Source organism: Linepithema humile, chromosome 3 (assembly GCF_040581485.1).
Source record: "Linepithema humile isolate Giens D197 chromosome 3, Lhum_UNIL_v1.0, whole genome shotgun sequence".
Classification (NCBI taxonomy): domain Eukaryota; kingdom Metazoa; phylum Arthropoda; class Insecta; order Hymenoptera; family Formicidae; genus Linepithema; species Linepithema humile.
In genome coordinates, this window is record NC_090130.1 from 23,914,191 (window position 1) to 23,929,421 (window position 15,231).

Below are 15,231 nucleotides of genomic sequence, written 5' to 3' on the forward strand. Positions count from 1 at the left end.
TTATGATTTGAGATAGGGAATTGGAGTTTTCATAGAAAGAGATCGAGAAATCTGATAAGAAATGAAATTTTAACCGAGAATATTTATAGCGAATTCGGCCACTCGCATTACATTGCATTAATGCACTCAAAGCTACTATACATAAAGTATCTAAATGCAATGGCATAATATAAACACTTGACAGTGAAACAACTAATGTTTTGCTAAATATCATTGACAATATCGTTATTAAATAGTTCAAAATATAATATATTATGCTTTTACATTGTACAACTTCATGTATAGCAGCCTTTAGTGTGCACCAAAGTGATCGAATTTATCATTAGATTTTCCAGGAAAATGCGTAACATAACAATAGCGTGATAACAATAAATTTTAAATCTTTTGTTTTTTTAAGTTTTATCAATAGTTGGGTATTTTTATTGTTATTCTGTTAAAGTCTATGTGTATGTTTTATATTTTCTAGGTCATTTTATTATAAATATGATAATCTTCTGATATTGCTACAAGTTTGAGAATTTGCAATGTCTCGTATCTTGTTCGATTAATTAGAAAACAAGTACGTTTATAATTTACCGTGTGATATGGCGTATGTGCTTACTATTTTACACAGGCTCAAAAGTTAAAGATTCTTTAATAAATAAGGTAAATGCTACATAATTTTAATACTCTTAATCACAGATGCAACATAATCGCTATAATCGTCAACATAATATATTTGCATTTCTTAAAAATAGCGATCAGCTATTTTTCCCATTACTTTCCGGGAAATGTATAAATAATTAAATACTGTAGTAAAGATATTCACTTACCAGTTGTTGCTCTACTATAATTCTGCTCTCTGCTACATCTCTGCAGCTCCATTTCTGCACCTAGCTATTGCTCTGCTTTCCAAATCACTCGCGACGATAATCACTTCAATACGATATCGCCCGTAACTTTATTCGACACTCCCGACGATTATTTATCCACGGACTTTGATACACTTTGGATGAAAATAACCCGAAATACGATATTCGCCCGTGTACACGAACGACACTCCCGATTCGTTAAACGCGACGCGCACAAAATAGAAACTCAGGATAAATACAGCTTTACGCGGCATCTCACATCTGAAACGAGAGACATAACCTTTTCCATTGTATCCGTTACGACAATCCCTTGATGCTTTTGTCAATGGTTCTCAATATAGGTACTTGTTGTCTAATAGCGCTTGCGGGCCACTAAGGCTGAAATATGTTGAAAAAGCGTGTATCGGACAACAGAGTCCCACGACAAAAATGTTAAACGATGAACTAACTTCGAATGCTGGGATACGCACTTATCGTGATCACAATTTATTGTCCCGAAATAATCTCTAATCGTTCAATTCGACACACTCAGCATCATTTATGTGTGAAATTCGTCCAAAACATATAAAAAGGCGCGAAAACACGGAACGATCGCGATACAGCTGTTAAGTCTAAGAATGTGACGTGAACTGATTGGCGGTTGACAAAATTCTTACGCCACCTTCATGCGCCTATTTCTCGTTACTATGCAGCAACAAATAGTGCGATGATCTAACGACACGTCATCGATAAATTCGATCGAAACATATTAAATACCTTTTCGATTCTGATGCAAAAATATCCAAAATTTGTTTTATTACGACCAAACTGCCTAATTAGCACATTGAAATGCTCATCGCAAATATCCATATCATTAATATACGCGTAAAGGCATGATGAATGCATGTTTTGTCGAAAAGCCATAATGGACTGTTCCATACGCGAATGTCTTATTTAATGGACTGTTCCATACGCGAATATCTTATTATTTGTATCAAGTTACTTGCTTCGTTGAAGCTGTTATGACAAATCCTCGATGCTTTCGTCGATGCTTTTCGATAATCTCAAGATAGAATGACGCTTACGATGTCTGTGTGAGGAGCAAGTAGTGCAAACAGAGTGTGGTCGGTAGTCCCGCGGCGGAACGCGAGAGACGATGGGCTTCGAACGGAAATATGCATTGATCGCGATCGCGTGAGTAACTTAATACTTCAAAAGAATCGCACATCGCTCAATTTGACACATTCGGTATTCATTCGTACGCGGAATTTGCTCAGTGTGAGCAAGAAAACACGAAATCACGGAGCGATTTCGATTCGACTTACCCTCAAGGACGCTCGACGTGAACTATGCGATAGGGTGTTTACAAAATTTATATTCTTACGCCACACTTTCGTGCGCCTATTTCCCATTACTACGCGGCAACAAATAGTGCAGTGATCCAAGACGCGCAATCGATAAATTTAATCGAAATGCATTAAATATCTATTTATGTTGGTTTCAACATAAATATTCATAAATATTGTTTGTTTTATAACGATCAAACAGATTAAGACACTGAAATATCCATGGTCTTATTCAATATTCTCGACTCGTTAGACGCGATGCGTATAAAGTCTTAGAAAGTGTACGCATCCATTTACTATTCCTCCTTACTATTCCTGTTCGCGAATATTTCAATATTTCAAGCGTAAGTATGAATTTATTTGTACAATTTCTAGATGCTCTTATTCCTAAGGACGCTTGACGGAACTAATTGATTAACAAAATTCGTACGTCACTTTGACGTCATTCGTCTGTTTGCATTATTACGCAACAAGAAATAGTACGGCAGTTCATAGCGCGCAGTCAATATTAATTACAAATATCATAAGGAACGTGTAATTGTGATCACGTTGCCTAGATTAATTGATACACTAAACTTGTCTGTAGATTTATTTGGTACTATCGAAACACGGTTACGCGTGAATATGTAGTATAAAAAAAGTGCGTTTATTGAAAAATGCGCCTTTCAATCGGACGGGATCTGAGCGGAACGCAATAGATATCCATCAACTTCAATACAAATATCGAAAAAACTCGTTTTATTACGATCGAATTAAACGAATTAATTAGCACTCTCAAATGCCCATATATTCATACGGCTTCTCGTTGCAAAGTATTGCCAATTTTTCGTGATTGGATGAGTCAGCAGTCACGCAAAAAAAATGACGATTATTTCTCGAACGTAACTTGTAGAATATCTCGTGCGTTAATATTTATTCATAAAAAGAACCGATAACCACTGAAAATGGAATTCTTAATGTACGTACTACCACAAATCCGCTATCGCGATAAAAAGCGTTTGCCGGATTTGACTAATTACAGCACCTAATTTTTTACGCTGCACACACAAAGCTTCATTAAGCCAATGCGAAGAGGCAAAGCTATATGCATGCAAAGCTATGCATCGTCATTACACACGAAGAAATTATCACATATAGATAAATATGCGCTATTTAGAAATTTTAATGCTGCTCTGAGTACATCAGTCATCAGCAATATTTGTCATTAAAATAAATTAGTAATATAATAAATATTGCATTTGCATATTGGAATAACATAATCTAAAGTTTTTTAACGTAAGAGGATCGACTTTGTCACTCTACGTTAACTTTATTGCATACTTAATTAAATGCATAGAAAGTTACGAAAATGCTGCTACATACAAAAATAAAAATATTTTCTGTGTTTTGCTATCGCATCAAGCGCTCAAAAAAAAAAAAAAAAAAAATATATATATATATATATATATTTAAAGCAGCATTGATTTTTCGATAGTATAAACTAATCTTTATGCTAATCTGTACGATGCAATCTGTACGTGAGAGAAGAGATATTCGACGAAATTAATTTTTTAATAAAAATATATAGCACTTCAAATATAGCGTAAAAATACAATAAATAAATATATGCTATCAAACATAAAGAAAAAAGAAAAATTTCTTAATTATAATTGTAGGCAATAAATTCGATTTATTTTATACCTATTTGCCTCATAATTTTTACGGTGGATTATATAATGGGAAAAGAAGAGCGACGGAGTGAATGTGTATGGGCGAAAAAGAACGAAAAGAATAATAATAGAGAAAACGAGGTAGAACGAGACGTGAGGGAATTAATTCCCAATGCCGTTTTCTATTCAGTTTCGCATCGCATTAAACACACCAACGTTTTAAAACATACGAGAAAACAGCCATCCGTATGTCGACTTTCACGCGTTCTCGCGTATCTTTTTCTCGTTGCAGCCCACGCCTTTTTCTATCACATTCAACCACAAATTTTTAAGTTGGAAATGCGCATCGCGTTTCTACGCAAACGCGATTTTGACGGACTAAAAACGACCAGAAGTAAAGATAAAATTTTCTTCGCTCCAAAAAGCAAACGAAATAAGAGCTGAAAGCTATTCACAAAGTAATTATGATGAAAAAGAAAGAGAGCGACAATTTTACATAAGAGTTTTTTCTAAAATGCATGTAAAACATACGCAATAATTATGCCTTGTGCATAATATTATATCAAAGATTCAGTATTGCTTGATGCGTGTAATTTGTAATATGTCTTAAGAAATAACAAAATAAGATAGGCAACAAAAGGTATAGTTGTAATTCTGTATTTAAAAAATTGTTTTTTTTTCTCTCTTGAGTTGTCTGCCCACTACTTTAAAATTAACTAGCATGACAATGTGAAAAAACAAGTGAGAGAAAAAAGATATCACATAATAAATATTTAATAAGCAACACCTGAAATATAATTTCAATCAGTGAATCAATAGCATTGAACATTCTTTGTTTTCCAGTTTCTTACTAACTTGATTATATAACCAGATAGTGTTTTAAGTATTCAATGTACTATCAACTCCTAACGTTACATTAGTATTTATGCCTCGTTTATTTTGATATTGAGAGTTTGCGTGTATTCGCTTTCCAGTTACAGTGATATTCTTGCGAATATTTCAACGTTAATTTGAAATGACTTATTAACGCATAGAATCGATAGTCGTGAACATTTGCAGACGTCGCAAGCGGCACGTTATTAAATATGGCTCGAATTTTAATTTTGAGAGCAACTTTTCAACGTCACCAAACGCACCCCTGTGACGGCCTTCACGGCCTGCTGTTGTCACTTGTCGTCTGTGCTACCACCGTCCTTCCTACTCCTCGCTGCCGCTCCTCGTCACGCAGCCGGTTTATGTTTATGTTTTATGGAAGTTTCATATTAAATTTATGACGTCGCTCGTTCTACGGAGTTTTATGATTTCGCGGCTGTAAACGCTCCGGCAGATTTATGCCCGAAATTGGAATTAAAATTGGCGAGGTAGTACGTACGACACGCCGTTACATCACCAACCGTTTATCGAGAATGTAAATTGTAAACGATGGTAGGTAGTGAGTTCGCAGGACATGAAAAGACCGACACGATGAGCATCGGTCGAGTTGAACAACCGCGAAACCCTGTCCAACCAGAAAATAGATTCCCGTTTATAAAGAGGATAATGGCACGCCACGTTGCGTTCAAACATTTCGTCGCGGAACGCCAGCACTCTTGTGTTCACTGAAAAGGAGTTTAAACGTTGAAACCTGAGAGAGGATAATTGTGGAAAATAGAGAAACTGTTTTGAGTGTCATTGTGTGGCCGTTTCTATCCCGATTCATGCGCAAAATACAATATGATACGTACTGTTGAATAGACATTATAATATTACGTGATTTGGTTACTACTACAATCTAAATCAAAGCATAAATGCTCACATTTTGCTTAAAATATAATAATAATAATATGCTATACATATATAAACTGCAATGCTTGCGACGAACAATTTTCATTCTTAACAGAAGAAATTTTGCGATAACATCCAATGACAAATATTATTATGCATTTCAAGTAACAATGAGCATACGTTTGCGTTTGCATTTATCAGACACGATTATTACACGATCAAACCATCAGCAAAGCATTTATTTGCTTTCATTCTTGTATTACGGCAGCACAGCGATTTTATAATTGAACATTACAATGTAAAAATTGTAATTTTAATTCAAGCTACAATTTTTTAATAACACGCGATTATCAAACATTTTTACATGATAAAAAGGAAGCTTAAATTGCATGAAAACCATAGAAATTTTCAAATAAATAATTAAATTTTAATTATTATTAAATTAGCTAAATTGTCATTTAATATTTTACAATTAAAGTCACGATATATTGCTTATTAATTAGCTCATTCTTTTTCAAGAGAGACACTGGAAGCATGCATTAATATCGTCATTCCAACGGCAGAGAAATGTTACATTTATCAGGTATTTAAAACGAGTTTAACCGGAAACGAAGTTATATATATTATTCACTAGTATGAATACTTAGCGCGCAACGAGCTCACATCCGAGTGTAAAACAGAAGTAATTGGAGCACAAGAACGATGCTGATGAGTTTTAAAGCACAGAAATTACTGTCGCCAGCGAATCTTTTATCCGATTTTTGTTATACGAAGTATCGTGAGGGACATCAGCTGATCCAAATCTCAATTTAATTCTTACCAACGCATTGGCATCGCGTTCGCATTTGTTGCTCGTTTACACCGCGAACATAAAAACAGCATCGCCTCTTCACCGATTATACTTTTCTTTTATTTTTTCGGCGGTTTGTCGAGCGCATACTCGATATAGCGCGTGCGATAAAGCACAGTAACGAACAATGAAATGTTTATCAAGTGCTACTACAGAGTGGAGTTCGTGGACGGATTTAAAAGTGCGCTACGAACCGGAGTGGCGACTCGACCGGATAGCCCGAAAGGAACGTGATTTTGACGGGCGTAAAAAAAAAGCTCGTTACGGGCGGTTCGCGTTCGCGTTCGTTACTTCGGCCGATGAAAAATTCGCTAAATAATTCAGCTCAGGAAGTGCCCGCGTAAAACTCTTGTTTATTGGCGTGGGCGTAAATCTCGACGACTCTCTCGTTCGCCCGCCTCGTCGCGCCGCGATGGCACGCCGTGATTAATGCTTGCACTGGTTTCGCAATAGTTTCGCAAAAGATTATCAATTTTACCTTCGATGGCAAGGCGCGAAGCGAACGGACGCGTCTCCTCGCGACGATAAAACCGATTCAGCGTGAGAGTTACTTTGGCGCGAGAACTTCCGAGGATCAGAGACCGTAAGACTCGGGAAAAGTATCCGCAAACTTTGAGACGCCCGTAATTAATTAAACGCGTGCTCCTCTTTTCTCTCCACCTTGTCTGTCCCGCTTGCGTAGGAAGAGACGCGTCGTATATTAGTAATCCCCCTTTTCATCGGTTTTCGCGTAGAGCTAGTTGTACTCCTCTAACAAACGAGAGCGGAATGCGGTAACAAATTTTGCATTTTTCAATATATCACGTGCCGTACAATTTACGGCAAGCGGTGTAATTTATAGAGAGAATTTCATTTTTCGTCGATTCTTCCATTTCCATGAAAGAAAGACAACGTGTTCGATCAGCAAGTAGCTTCTGCATCGAAATTGAAAATTTATTTTCGTCGCTGTTTTTTTTGGCGATACGACACTTAATATGCACGATGCCCGAATAAATGATTCGTGTGTGATGTACGCAGTTTATCGGCGTATTGAAGGAATGGACGTTATGGATGGAGAGTCAAAACTGTTTGCTCTTTATACATCCCTCGTGCGTGCTGATATAGTATAAATGCGTACGTGTATACATGAATTTTATTGAGAAAGTGCCTGCACCCATACCAAGCAGCAGTAACAACGGCCACTTCATCGATGGTATAGTTTAGTTATGCAAATAGTAAACTTCGAGCAAAGCAAGAAGGGACGGTTGTTTCCAGTTATCTCGGTACAACTCTCTATCCAAAATTGTCAGAATTCCTTCGGCTTAAGTTTCAAAATAATTGTTAATACTATAATTTTATGGCGGCAATTTTATGGCAAGAACATAAAATGATATCAAATATCTCAGACATTAAAAAAATAAAGATAAAGAAGTAAAAATCAAAATCGATTTCTTTTATATACATATATTTAAAAATAATCTTGTAATAAAAATAATATTAAAAATAAAAATTTTTAAAGTAATAAGAATAAAAATGGCAAGTTTGTCCTTTTTAATTATTTTAAATTGTTTGATGTAAATTAAAGAATAAATAAAATTTACTTCTATTATGTATAACATGTATTTTAGCAAAGTTTTTTAAAAATTTTTTCACTAATATTACAGTATAGGAAACAGTAAAGAGATCTAAACGTCTCGTTGCGATGGACATAAAATAGAACAAAAAACGAAGGGTTGTGCCAGAATCGAACGCGATTTCGCTAAAGTGGAAAATAAGGGAGATAAAATGGTAAGAACGAGATGAGAAAGCGGAATGAGAGAGATGAGGTTTGGTCATCTCACGTTATAGACAATGGATTGGTGTGCATCCGCGCACACATACTTACAGTTACATGTACATTACATACATATACTTGCATCCGCCGACTGAGAGCGCAAATAGTGCGACGCGGATGGTTTTGAACAGACAGAAAGAGAGGGCAAAGAAGAAAGGCGGGAGTATGGTTTGCCTCATAGCCGACTGCAGTTTACTTTAAATCTCCCGGATGGTTCCTCGTCCGCCTTCCTAGTTTAAGATAAGCTACGGGGTCCGCCCGGAAAACGGAAGTAATGGCTTACCAGATATTATCAACTGCTACAGGGCGTACAGTAAAGGGGTGGCGTTGGTTGCCGGAGAGCCGCTCCATATCCTACATCACTTTTAAGGCACTACTGTACCGAAACTAACAAGCGCCGTAAACTTTTCCGCGCGGCTTACCGCATTACGTGCTGGAATAAGCGGCTTATTGAATTCCGGAGCGCTCAACCAAAAGCTCTACCTTTACCCATCGCACTACAAACTTTGTGCCATTTGTTGTACCGATTGCACGTTCTCTCCACTTTACTCTACTTTCTACACGCGTCAACGCTATCATCAATCTTAACATGTTGGCTTCGACGAGCCATTCATGTAATCATTAATGTCGGTAATTTTTCAAGAAGTTGATAGTCTCTGTCCATGATGTATTATTACCCGTACATTTTAAATAATGTATTAAACATATGATATACAAATTGCATTGTCATTGCATAATCATATCGATTTTTGTGCTTTAAAAATTACTATTACAAGTAAATATTAAATAAATTTTAAATAAAAACTACAAAAAATTACATTTAAAATTAAATATTGCATTTGTCCAACATTAAGCTATTTTATACAGTCAAAAATAAATATACATACATAACAAATGTTTTTATTATTATATTTTCCAAAATTAATGCTTTCACTATATATCAATTAACGCAATTATGCGTTATTCATAATTAATATTGATATTGATTGCGCGTCTTGGATCACTGCACTATTTACTGCCGCGTAGTAATGTGAAATAGGCGCACGAAAGTGTGGCGTAAGAATATAAATTTTGTAAACACCCTATCGCATAGTTCACGTCGAGCGTCCTTGAGGGTAAGTCGAATCGAAATCGCTCCGTGATTTCGTGTTTTCTTGCTCACACTGAGCAAATTCCGCGTACGAATGAATACCGAATGTGTCAAATTGAGCGATGTGCGATTCTTTTGAAGTATTAAGTTACTCACGCGATCGTGATCAATGCATATTTCCGTTCGAAGCCCATCGTCTCTCGCGTTCCGCCGCGGGACTATCGACCACACTCTGTTTGCACTACTTGCTCCTCACACAGACATCGTAAGCGTCATTCTATCTTGAGATTATCGAAAAGCATCGACGAAAGCATCGAGGATTTGTCATAACAGCTTCAACAAAGCAAGTAACTTGATACAAATAATAAGATATTCGCGTATGGAACAGTCCATTAAATAAGACATTCGCGTATGGAACAGTCTATTATGGCTTTTCAACAAAACATACATTCACCATGCTTTTACGCGTATATTAAACAATATGGATTTTTGCGATGAGCATTTTAATGTGCTAATTAAGCAGTTTAATCGTGATAAAACAAGTTTTGGATATTTTTGCATCAGAATCGAAAAGATATTTAACATGTTTCGATCGAATTTATCGATGACGCGTCGTTAGATCATGGCACTATTTGTTGCCGTATAATAATGAGAAATAGGCGCATGAAGGTGGCGTAAGAATTTTGTCAACCGCCAATCAGTTCACGTCACATTCTTAGAACTAACAGTAAACTGCATTGCGATCGTTTCGTTCTCCCGCGCATTTTTATACATTTTGGACAAATTTCGCACATAAGTGATGCTGAATGTGTCGAATTGAACGATCAGAGATTATTTCGGAACAATAAATTGTAATCACGATAAGTGCGTATCTCAGCATTTGAAGTCAGTTCATCGCTTAACGTTTCGTGGGACTCTGTTGTCCGATACACGCTTTTTCAACACATTTCAGCTTTAGTGGCCCGTAAGCGCTATTAGACAACAAATACCTATATTGAGAACCATTGATAAAAGCATCAAGGGTTTGTCGCACCAGATTCAACGAAAGAGGTTATGTGTCTCGTTTCAGATGTGAGATGCCACGTAACGCTGCATTTATCCAGAGTTTCTGTAATTTTGTGCGTGTCGCGTTTAACGAATCGGGAGTGTCAATTTTATATACGGGCGAGTGTCGTGCGTTATTTTCGTTTAAAGTGTATCAAAGTCCGTGGATAAATAATCGTCGGGAGTGTCGAATAAAGTTACGGGCGATGTTGTTTGAAGTGATTATCGTGTGTCATGTGTGTGTATCGTCGCGAGTGATTTGGAAAACAGAGCAACGGCTAGGTGCAGAAATGGAGCTGCCGAGATGTAACAGAGCAACGATTACGTGCAGAAATGGAGCTGCCGAGATGTAACAGAGCAGTATTGCAGTAGAGCAGTGCATCAGCCGGTGAGTGAATATATTTATTACAGTATTCAATTATGTATATATTGCTCGGAATGTAACGGTAAAAATAGCCGTTCGATATTTTTAGGAAAATGCAAATATATTATGTTATATCTGTAATTAGGAATATTTCATATACAAATATATAATATTGAAGTAAAGTAATGATATAAAACAAAGCTCTACCGCGCGGCCGCCGGCGGCCGAGCCGATAGCCTTGACTCAGGAGCGTCTGTGTAACAAATAGGCTGATGATGAGCGGACACCTTTCAAAAAATAAAATTTTCTTTGTTATAGAAATAATATTTATTTTCACTAATTATAATTAAATATTTTTATTACATTTATTATAATAATTTACTTAAACAATAATATATAATATCAAAAAAATAAAAATAATTAAAATAAATTAAATTATTAAAAAATTTAACTTTTTAATAAAAATTGTATGGTTTTTTAATTAGAAATCAATAGCTTTCCACATTACCCCTGAGATACTATTGTGAATGCGTTTTTTAAAAAATGGTTTCCTCAATAGGCCTATTTTACTAAAAAATAACAAAGATAATTTAATATCTAAATAAATATGGCTTGGCAGAAAATTTTATATAGGGTTTAGATGATATTTTATATTTAAGATAATAAAAAAGAAACAAATAAAAAAATTAAATAAATTAAAAAAAATAGAAATAGTTAATTTATAAAACTTTTGTTGAATTTTTTTGGTCATTTGCATGATTTTATTAAAGACATCCACAGAAATAGAAGACCTAGTTCGCATCAAAGAGAATAATGATGCTATATGTTTATAGGACCAAAGTTTCTTGTCTCAACGAGACGCATCGACGTAGGTACTCGGTTTCAAATGAAAAATGTTGGCGATCCATAATCCCCAACACCCCAAATTTTTTCAAAAATTAACGAATTTCGAAAAACCGCCCGGAGAGATTGAAAGATCTCTCGATATCCTGATTATTTTTGTGGTAAATTAATTTTAATACTTTAATTTAATTACATTTCTTTTTGTCCTTATATTTTAAAATTTAAATTACCATTTAATTACATTTTTTTTTGTCCTCATATTTTAAAATGTAAATTATCAAATTTAATTTACCATAAAAGTAATTCGAATATTGATAATAAACGTTTTCGGTACATATTTATGCAAATACTCTTTCTGTAAAATAAAATTAATAAAAACGGAAAGACGTTCTTTTGTGTGCAATGCATCATTATTCTCTTTGATGCGAACTAGGTCTTCTATTTCTGTGGATGTCCTTAATAAAATCATGCAAATGACCAAAAACATCCAACAAAAGTTTTATAAATTAACTATTTCTATTTTTTTTAAATTATTTAATTTTTTTATTTGTTTCTTTTTTGTTATCTTAAATATAAAATATCATCTAAACCCTATATAAAATTTTCTGCCAAGCCATATTTATTTAGATATTAAGTTATCTTTATTATTTTTTAGTAAAATAGGCCTATTGAGGAAACCACTTTTTAAAAAACGCATTCACAATAGTATCTCAGGGGTAATGTGGAAAGTTATTGATTTCTAATTAAAAAACCATACAATTTTTATTAAAAAGTTAAATTTTTTAATAATTTGATTTATTTTAATTATTTTCATTTTTTTAATATTATATATTATTGTCTAAGTAAATTATTATAATGAATGTAATAAAGATATTTAATTATAATTAGTAAAAATAAATATTATTTCTATAACAAAGAAAATTTTATTTTCTGAAAGGTGCCCGCTCATCATCAGCCTATTTGTTACACAGACGCTCCTGAGTCAAGGCTATCGGCGGCTCGGTCGTCAGCGGCCGCGCGGTAGTGGGACAGCGGGAGGCGTCGTCTTAAAAATCGAGCCGAAATGTGTAACTAACGCCGAGCTCTGATATAAAATAACACATGAGAACTTAAAATACTGAAACTATTTTGTTGATAATAAATTACAAAAATAGTAATTGCAGAAAGAAATAAGTAAAAAATTAACAATTTTAAGAGTAAGTTATTTATTTAGAAATAATAGAAATGAAATTTATATAAAAGTATAAAAGTACGTGAAAATTTTTTAAATAATGTATAATAATAATTTGTAAAATTGACATTTAGCCTATAAATAAAAAAGGGATTTGCTCAATGAATACGGGCGGTAAAAGTTTAACGATTAGACCGGCAACGATGTCGACGGCGGTCGTCTGCGACGGCGGTCGTCTGCGACGGCGGTCGTGTTCGAAATAAACGCGCTTCACTTGAACTACTTGACGGAACGGAACGAAAACAAGATTAAGCTTACGGGGCGCGGCTGGAAAATACAACTGAAATATTGATGACCCATAAATCCGAGTACCAATGCGTTGGAGCTCTTACGCGGCTATAAATTATTAAATCGACTTGAGTGATATAATCGACAGATCTTCCACAAAGAGAAGTTCCCCCCTAATGGGTTTATTCCCACGAGAGCTACACCTGGAATCGCTTAATTACGGGATCGATATGCAGCAACGCTTCGATAAGCTCAATGTATCCGAGTTATTATTCTGCATAATATTTCACGGAGAAAGCTTGTAGTCCGTATAAAAAATTATAACTGGTGGCACAAAAATAGTATTAAAATTGGGGTCATATTAAAATTGCAATATTCTTTATGATAAATGTACGCGGATAAATATAAATTTATCATATTTATTTTAAGCACATTAAAAGCTTTGATTTGATAATTTATTAAAATTTAATCCATTTAAAAATTCATGAGAAATCAAAACTTATTGCCTATTTATGTATCTGAAATTTAGCACAAAAAGCACAATTTTCATCATTTATAATTTATGAATGTTTGATGTTTTTACATTTTTGGTACATCTTTATATATTTTAAAGCAAAATTAAATCCAAATTAAATTGATTAACTTATTTCTGCTAAATAATCAGCATCTAATATAATCGTGAATGAAACAATTTTCTTGATCATGTTTGACAAAAAGATATCACAGCAAACGGCGACAGAACGCGATATAACTCGAGCTTAATCGTATCCTGGATAACTGGGTATCTGTTAGAAGGCGAATAATTTGAAACTCCTTCCTGCGTTTCGTGACTTTTTCGTTTGAGAAGCGAATTGGATGGTTTAAAAGCGCACCTAAGGAAATGGAACGAAATTGCAGATAAGAAGCATGCGGAAAACGTTCTGTCCCTGCGCGAGTCTCAAAGAGAACGTTAAGAAATTAGGAAAATTTTAAACCGGTGATAATTTCGTAAGAATGCTTTCTCTTCACGTACCTGCTTCGTAGACATCTTAAATTAAATCACGAACGATTTTATCAAGGCGAATGTAAAAGCACGTAATTACAAAGGACAGAACAAATTGAAAGTACGAAATATGTGAAAAACTTTGATTAGAGCGCGTGTACACACATTGCAAAATTTTAAATATAATTGAATTATTTTTTTTTCTACAAATATGTTATCAAAACTTTTAAAAATGCGTAATATACAATTTTTCTTGTTTTCTTTTAAATACAAGAATAAATTTGCAAGTATGAATCTTAACTTACAAAAAAATACGATAAACCTATAAAAATTGTGGGAAATTATATCAAAAGGGAAGAACAAGAATCCCCAAAGAAAATCACCAGGAAAATGGTAGAAAGCTTTGCTCGTTCGTGCGATCGGCGACCTCGTACTACCGGAAGGTCAGTAATTGGCTGTTACATTTTAAACAACCGACCGCGTGCGCTTTAATTTACTTTTATTTCCGCTCCGGGAATTTTCGTTCCCGCTTTCGCGGAGGTTTATAACTGGACCCTACCTTCGCCCGACATTGGCTACATCGTGTGAAAAAAAAGGCTTTTTAGTGTACTGCTTCCATCCATCGTTCTTTTACTCTCGATCTTGTGAAGCTCTCACAGCTGCTTAGGGAATTTTAAGTAGTGCGTTGAAGCGCGTGCGAAATATCTACTCTTAAACCGCCAAATAATAATAATTTTTTGAATTTAAAAGCACAATATAATCTTACATTTATTCATGGTTTTCTTTATATTGTATGATATAGTCTTTCTAGAAATATCGCAATTATCAGATTTTATTTTTAGAACCGTGTGTTAAAAATTTTCATACTATGAGACTTATTATTTCGTACAAAAATAATAAAGTTGCGGTTTTTAATAGACGGTGAACCATATCTAAGAAAATAGAGATATATTTTTATAGCGCAAAAATATATGAGCTTTCAGAAACATAAGATATAAAATGTCTAAAGTAATTTCAGCAGTCGTGACTATCATGTGGTGCGAGAAAAACAGCATAGGAAAAACTCGCCAAAATTCCGACGTATCGTCGTGTAATACAAAAGTTGGGATATAATCTTACTGTCCGCGGAGAGCGCAGTGAAAGCTAACGAGGCAATAAAAAAATTTAGACGCAAAAAACAGTGAGCCGGAAATATTG

General features: G+C 34.6%; 1 protein-coding gene and 1 long non-coding RNA gene across 4 annotated transcripts in view; one reads left to right on the top strand and one right to left on the bottom strand.

Annotated features, from left to right (window-relative positions):
- Window positions 1-2,402, bottom strand: part of LOC105668807 (uncharacterized) — a 328,884-nt gene extending 326,482 nt beyond the window's left edge. For both annotated transcript variants that reach the window (XR_001100172.2, XR_010889288.1), the window contains exon 1: window positions 813-2,402. This is a non-coding gene — a long non-coding RNA (uncharacterized lncRNA). The remainder of the gene's footprint in view (window positions 1-812) is intronic.
- A 6,961-nt stretch (window positions 2,403-9,363) lies between these two features.
- LOC105668737 (uncharacterized) overlaps window positions 9,364-15,231 on the top strand; it is a 105,395-nt gene continuing 99,527 nt past the window's right edge. The window contains exons 1-2 of one of the 2 annotated variants that reach the window (XM_067350996.1): window positions 9,364-9,685; window positions 10,412-10,774. The gene's annotated coding sequence lies outside the window, so the exon portion shown is untranslated. Of the gene's footprint in view, window positions 10,775-15,231 lie in introns of both variants that reach the window. The other variant, XM_012361265.2, reaches the window with a different exon arrangement.